Source organism: Akebia trifoliata, chromosome 10 (assembly GCF_017979445.1).
Source record: "Akebia trifoliata isolate Shusen 1 chromosome 10, ASM1797944v1, whole genome shotgun sequence".
Taxonomy (NCBI): domain Eukaryota; kingdom Viridiplantae; phylum Streptophyta; class Magnoliopsida; order Ranunculales; family Lardizabalaceae; genus Akebia; species Akebia trifoliata.
In genome coordinates, this window is record NC_141384.1 from 21191206 (window position 1) to 21199217 (window position 8012).

The window sequence follows — 8012 nt, forward strand, 5'->3', positions numbered from 1 at the left end:
TGTAGTCAGAAAGTAGATTTTTTTTAAATTGTATATCATTTCATGTTTAAAATTTTTGAATATTGATCATTTGAAAATAAAGCATGTGTTCAGATTGATTTCGAAATAAGGATGAAATGAAATGAATGGGATTCGGTTCACATATTCATTAAATCTGCTCAGATCGGACACATGTTTAAAAAAAATTGGATCAATATTGGAGTAGTATTGATCCAGTACCGAACCGATCCGTTGCCAGCCCTACTCCCACACACCTCTTTATCTTTCTTCTTTTTCCTCTTCTATTTTTTTCTCATGCTATTTTCTCAAGTGCAATCAAATGGTGGATTTCAATTTTCCATGGTACCTATTCCCACCACCATTTTCATAAGGACTTTGAAATTCATGGAATTTCATTTTTCCATGCAATCAAACAGACCCTTAGGAAAAAAAAAATCAATATCTTTATGAACATTGAAAGAAATCTAAATGTAATAAAGAAAAAAATTTGGATTGGAAGAAACAAGCCTCAACAATACTTGATGGCTAGCAAGCTTTACTTTGAGTGTATTATGCCTTCAATTTCTAGCATTCATATTCCTATTCTTATTTGTTATTACAATTGTGATATCATTGGCGGGCTTGAAGCTTGATATATTGCGATAGAACACAACACGCACTACTTATTCTGCAACTTGAGTTGCCCTCTTTCTATTACAACTACTATAGATGAAGAATTCGGATCTCAAAATTCATCATATTTGATAGTCCAGTAACTCACTCATTCAACCAGGAATCTTCTATGAATAACGACACTTCGTTGTCAAGGCTCGAGCAAACGATTATGTATACCATTACTCTACTCCACTATGCTATTGCATTGCCTCCATCTACTCAAAGTGTACATATATACATGTACGCACTAAAATATACTTAAGTTAAGTTGGGCCATGTACCTATATATATATACACACATGCATATTTATATGGGAAGATGGAGCTTGCCATGAGTATGAAGTTTCACTGGGCAACATGAGAATGCCTTAAATTCAACAAAAAAAAACAATCTTCCCATGGTTTTAAAACATAATAACATACTCTCTATCAACTTTTTTAATGCAAATATGAACATTTGAACGAACTTATATCTTTGAGAATGATCATCATGGTGAGAATGATTCAACGTCTTGTTAGATCCTCTAAATTATTATTCATATTCCCCACAAATAAGGGTAAAAAATTATATAATCAACTTTACCTAACCCAAAACCTAGCAACTTGTCCCAAGCCCATCAAGGTCGGGTCAGGGCTTTGTTACTTTAGATCAGATAGAGTTTAAGACTAGGCAAATTCACACGTTTTAAATCTCAGTTTGACATCATCCATGAGTTAATTTGAAGAACTCAAGTATAAAATTTGAAGAACTGATCACTACAATTGTAGAAGCACTAATCATGAAAGTAAAACACCATGATGACATGAGATGAAATACAAACCAATAGAGTATGTGCCTACTAACCTACAAAGGGCATTTTGAACACACACAAAAAAAATATAAATGGTTGACTAGATAGATTTGATGAAAAGTAGAAAGATTAACAAGTCAATATCACATGTACATCTTATAGATATATACATTTACTATTTGCAATTATAAGAGTAACTTTATATCAACCTATTATTCATATTCCCTGTAGTACGGATGAGATCGATAGTCCCCAGAGAAGAAAAAAAAACTACTGATGCCAGTTGTGGTATCACTTCTGCTGGTAAGGCTATACTCTCATTGATCATAACTTGTCCATGGTAAAAATAAAGAGGGTATGTACCCATACACACCATGTAATGCCCTAAAAGTAAATAACAGTATAAGTGTGAATTTTATAGTTAGTTAGAGTGTTGGGAGAATTAAGAAGTTTGAATTATCTTTTTACACAATTATTCATTTTTTCTTTTTATAGGGCCAACAATAATTTTCACCACATGGGTATTTTGATAATTTTGAAAATTTTGACTTCAGTATTTGAATTAGGATACATGACAGTGTGAATTACTTCATTGAGTGCTCAAACGATGTCTATGATGCTTTGATTTCCAAAAGAGAGCCACCTAGATATGCCATGTGTTGAGCGATAGGTATTTCTTTAATCCCAGAGTGTGTTTGAGTTGATTTCAAGGCTTGAAACATCGAAAATATTGGAAAAATAAAAGTTTGTGAAAACGTCCTCGATCCGCCGGGTGCGCGGATCCGCTTTTGACCGTTGAGGTTTGGGAGTCGTCACCAAATTATTACGGTCTAGGAACCGAACTTGACTCTAAACAGATAAAAAAACAACTAATCTACTAAAAAATACTAAATTCGATGATCACATTACGGGGTTGGAAGGTGTTAGGCACCAACCCCGCCTGACAAATGTCAGTCTCTACTTATTCCCAAATAGAATTACATTATTAAAAAGACCTAATAAATAAATAATTAATTAAACATTTACCTTTGCGAAGACAACGGTCTTGTTCCCTCAGATCTGGTAGAATAGTTCTTCGTACAACACTCATCGCTTCATTCTGTCATCGAATTCGTTTCGGATCTCTAAAGCAAAGTATCTTCTTATAAATTTTTCTAATTTTTTTATGGATTTTTAGGGTGTTTTAAAAGGGTTTCTAGGTGTTTTTTGAGCTAAAATTGGGGTATGGATGTTAGGTAAGGAGTTGGGATTTCAAAATCAAGGTTTATGGGAGGCTAGGGGAGCTTTTTGACCTACTTCTCTTAGGGTTTATTTTTTCATACTAAAATAGGTTGTGAGTACCCCTATTTATAGATTTTTTTTAAGTGATTATTTTGATAGAGTTAGTGTTTAATTATAATTATTTTGGAAAGAGTTATTGTTTAATTATAATTGTTTTAGGTAGTGTTATATTTTAATTAGAATTGTTTTAAATGGAGTTATTATCTAATTAGGATTGTTTTAAATAGAGTTATTATTTAATTAGAATTCTATTAAGGTTTTGACTTTTAGTCTCACTTGATTGACTTGACTTTAGTCTTACTTGATTGAATTTAATATCTTGACTTTGGTCTTACTTGATTGACTTTAAGATATTGACTTTAGTCTTACTTGATTGACTTTAAGATTGACTTTAGTTTTACTTAATTGACTTTAATTTTAGTTAGGATTTCACTTTACATTAATTAATATTTTAATTATTAATTTCAGAATTTTTAATTATTAAAATTATAAAATTACCGTTTTATCCTCAGAGAGGACTTTTTGCGTTTTAAGTCGGTTTTTGATATTATAGGATGTTTTGGAATCGATTTTTCATAAGGAATTCAATGGGAATGTTAGTTTTTATCATTTATAAAAAAATTTATGCGAAATGATCATGAACTTTATGAGGGGCATTTTCGTAATTTTGTTGAATTCTGTGAAAATTGGCGAAATGACTTATTTAATTTCGATTTGTTATTTTATGTGTTTGAAAGGATTTTTCTAAACGTAATATAGGCTCTAGGGATGTTTTTAGGTTAGGGGTATTTTAGTAATTTGGTCATTTTTTAATGATTTTTATCATAAAGTTTGTTTTTATCTGCAAGATGATGATTTCTATATTTTTGAGGTTATATTTTCCTAGCGTAGCATGGTTTCTAAGGTTTTGTTAGCTCAAGATACCTTATCCGGATTTCTGAAACATATCTGGTAACAAAATAAAGCATTGGAATGATCACCATCATTAGGAACCGTTGCAATCGGGTTGACGAGTTGATTAATCAGGCGAATGCAAAAATGGGACGTCTACAGATGCCCCTCTTTGGCAGAGGGTTGAAGGAAACTAGATAGCAAATCTATTTCGGTAGATAGTACGATATCCGAATACCAAAGCTAGTGACAGTTCATTTTGCAGCCTGATTTGGCAATTCGTCAAGACGTTCGGATCCTTGAGGGTAAGACTCTCCCCGAACTAAAAAGTGTCCGGTCCTTGAGCACGAGCTCTTACTGACGACGTCAGATCCTTGAATTTTAGAGAATTCTCACTGACTAAAAAGTGCAAGTGTAAGTGTGTGTACTGTGTGAAACTAAGTAAAAATTAAAAAAACTAAGCATAAACTGAGCATAATCTGAGTAAAGCTGAGCATAATTTGAGCAAAATCCAAGATAACTCTTGGTGGCAACTGAGCAAAATTCTGAAAAATCATCAACGGTAACTAAGCATAATTCCGAGAAACCCTCAGCGGTATCTTAGCATAATTCCGAGAAAAACCTCAACGGTAACTAAGCATAATTTTGAGAAACCCTCGGCAGTATCTGAGTATAATTCCGAGAAAACCCTCGGCGGTAACTGAGCATAATTCCGAGAAACCCTCGGCGGTAACTGAGTATAATTCTGAGAAAACCCTCGTGGTAACTAAGCATAATTCTGAGAAACCTTCGACGATATCTGAGCATAATTTCGAGAAAACCCTCGACGGTAACTGGGCATAATTCCGAGAAAACCCTCGGCGGTAACTGAGCATAATTCCGAGAAACCCTCGGTGGTAACTGAGCATAATTTCTAGAAAACCCTCGACGGTAACTGAGCATAATTCTGAGAAAACCCTCGGCGGTAACTGGGCATAATTCCGAGAAAACCCTTGGCGGTAACTGAGCATAATTTTGAGAAAACCCTCGGCGATAACTGGGCATAATTCCGAGAAAACCCTCAGCGGTAACTAAGCATAATTTCTAGAAACCCTCGGCGGAAACTGAGCATAATTCCGAGAAACCCTCGGCGGTATCTGAGCATAATTCTGAGAAAATTCTCGACGGTAACTGAGCATAATTTCGAGAAAATCCTCGACGGTAACTGAGCATAATTCTGAGAAATCCTCAGCGGTATCTTGCTGAGTAAAACTGAGAATAAAGGAATGCATCTGGGAAAGAAAAGAGTGATTGAATCTGAGAATGAATAGATCTGGAAAGAATGAATGCCCTATTTTCTATTCTAAGTGAAAGGGTTATGAGTTATTCTCTAGACACAAGCAAATGTGTTATCCGAAGTGCTTGAACTTCAAGGTTTTATCCAAAAGTTTTATGGATTTAAAACCTGAGTTTTTATTTCTTGAACCCCAAGGGTTTTTTGAAAAACTGTTATCGAGAGGGTAACCTTAAGTTTGGGATTCCCATTATCTTTTAGGATTAACATTGCTCAAAAACAAAATGCCCCTAGTTTAATAACAAATATGGCATTGGAGATAATTGAATACATCATAAAAAAATGTCTCTAGTATAAGAGGGAAACTACATATTTAGAGGAAAAAGAAAATGCCCCTTATATGAAGGTTTGAAATATTTAATTACCACAAGCGCAATAAAGATCTAACTTTTAATTTTGGTTAATTTTATAGAAGATTTTAAATCAGGCTCAAGAAAACAAAATTATTTCCTTTTGAGACTCATCATAAAATTCATCATTCTCTCATTTGGTTCACTTGGGGAAGTAAAAATTTTCAGATCAATCGTAGACAAGATACTTGTGGTTTCTGAGTCTTTGCTTGGTTTAAGCTAAGTGTTAAACTTGATTATTCGGACTTCTGATATCTTGGCTTGAACCTCCTTAGATTTTCTTCTATTTTTCTTTGTTGCTCTAACTTTTGCCTAGATCGCCTTTTCAGATTTTCGATCTAGTGAGCTTGCTCTAACTTTTGCCTAGATCGTCTTTTTAGGTTTTCGATCTAGTGAGTTTTTTTTTTCTTTGCTCTGATTGTTGCCAAGACCGTCCTTTTTGATTTTCAACCTTGCGAGCTTGCCTTAATTTTTGCCTAAGTCGTCATTTTCAGGTTTTCAACGCAGCATGTTTTTTTCTCTTTTTCTTCCATTTTGAACTTCTAGAGTTACTGTCTAATCATACTTTGTTATCTTCCTTGACTTTTTCACACAGTACTTAGGAGGACTTTTATGGGTAGGCTTAGGATTAAGTATAAAAAGAAAGGAATTTTGATGCTCAAAAACTCAAATTGTGTGGCATTTTCTTTCAAATTATTTTCTTTTTCCTTGAATTTTCTTCCCCATTTTAGATGATATTTCTTTTTTTTTTTTCAATTTTTTCTTTTTAGATTTTTTTTTTGTCGGGAGATCTATTTTTTTTATTTTCATGTGGTCGGGCCTGAAGTAACTTCTCAGGTTGCCTACGTACCCCATAATTTTGGGATCAGACCAAGACGTAGTTTGAATTTTCCTTCCCCTAGGTTAGGTGATCAGGCTGAGAAAGAAAAAATGTATTTTTTTTAAAAAAATGCTGCAAAGAGTTGAGAAATGAGATATTGAATTGGACAATAGGAAATTGATTCGGCCAAAGATGGCCTCCTTAAATATAGTACCGCTTGATCTGGTCAAGGTTGGTTGGTTCCAGTAGTTGTTTAATTCCATCATGATCTTGAAGTCTGATGGCTTTTCTAGACAGTATTTCCTTAATGAATGAATATTTCCAATTAGGTTCAGACCTCCTCCTGTCGTTGAGGAGGGGTGTTCCATTTTATTTAAAGTATGATGGTTAAATCCTTGACTTGTAAGTGACAAACTTTGATCTTCTTGTCAAGCGCGTGAGCAACTCTTCTCTGATAAGCTTGCATGTGGTATTGAGCTCTAAGTAATTTTTCTTTGATCAGGTTTACTTTTTCATACCGTTGACGAACACAATCTGCTTCTAACAACTAACTTTCCAACAAAACTATGAAAGACAGAATTTCCATTTCAACTAGCAAAACTTCTTCCATACCACACACTATAGAGTAAGGAGTGGTTCCAGCGACAGATCAAAATGAAGTGTGATATGTCCATAGCGTGAATGATAACTTCTCTGACCAATCTTGGTGTGATTGACACACTTTCACGATGATTAGTTTGATACTCTTATTAGCTATTTTAACTGCTCCATTGGTCTGAGGACGGTAAGAAAATGATTTGTGATGTCGAATCTCGAACTTTGAATACATAGTTATAGACACCCCAATTTGAACTAGCCCATACTCGAAAGGGCCCAAAATACAAATTTTTCAAAAAAAATTGTCAACGGGCCTTAAAGGCCCAAATCAATCGAAATATGGCATTTTGATTGAATCGAGGCCCCTGAGACATTCTAATGGTTTGGTGGGCCCACCAAAAGGATTTAACATACCCTACACCTTCCCAACTTTCACCGCTCCTCTCTTATATCCCGAAATACCCAATTTTCAATGAAATTCTCCAACGGGCCTAAAAAGCCCGATTTGCTAACACATGGCATTTTAGTCAAACCAATGATTTCAAAAATCACAAAAAAATAAATAAAATTAAAAAACGAGACTTAAGACGCCTACTACCTCCTATACCCTCCACCTTTCCACTTCCAAATCCGAAAATACCCTTAGCCCACCTAAGGCCCATAAACCCTCAATCCTTCAAAATCAATCTCTCACATTTCCCCCTTAACTTAAACTTGATCGCACATCACCTAAAATCTAAAACCAACCTAAACCCTCATAACCATTTCCAAGACAACTCCCAACCAATTCCTAAAATCCAAAACCATTCCATAACCCAAGCTCAATACACTAAAAAGCCCACAAACCTTTATCCATATACAATTCACATCCAACCCATAATCTTAACCTACAAATCACTACCCACATCAACCAATCACCATCTTGATAATCAAATATGACACATGTCATCACCCCATATCACCTCCCTCATCCAACTACCTACCCCCATTAAACCTCATCTACCCACACATCAACCCATCACATTTTCTCTAAAAAATCACATCAACCCACACCCTCCCATAACCTATCCTCATTACTCCTTATAAACCTTCATTCTTTCAAATCAAACACATCAACCTACACCCTCCCCTAACCTACTCTCATAATTTCCTAACCCCTATTATCTCAAATCAAACACATCAACCCACACCTCCCCCTAACCTATCATCATCATACCTCCTCCTAATCTACCATCATCATTTCATATAAATCCATTTCTACAACCTAAACTTACACCCATCCTCTCAAATCAAAC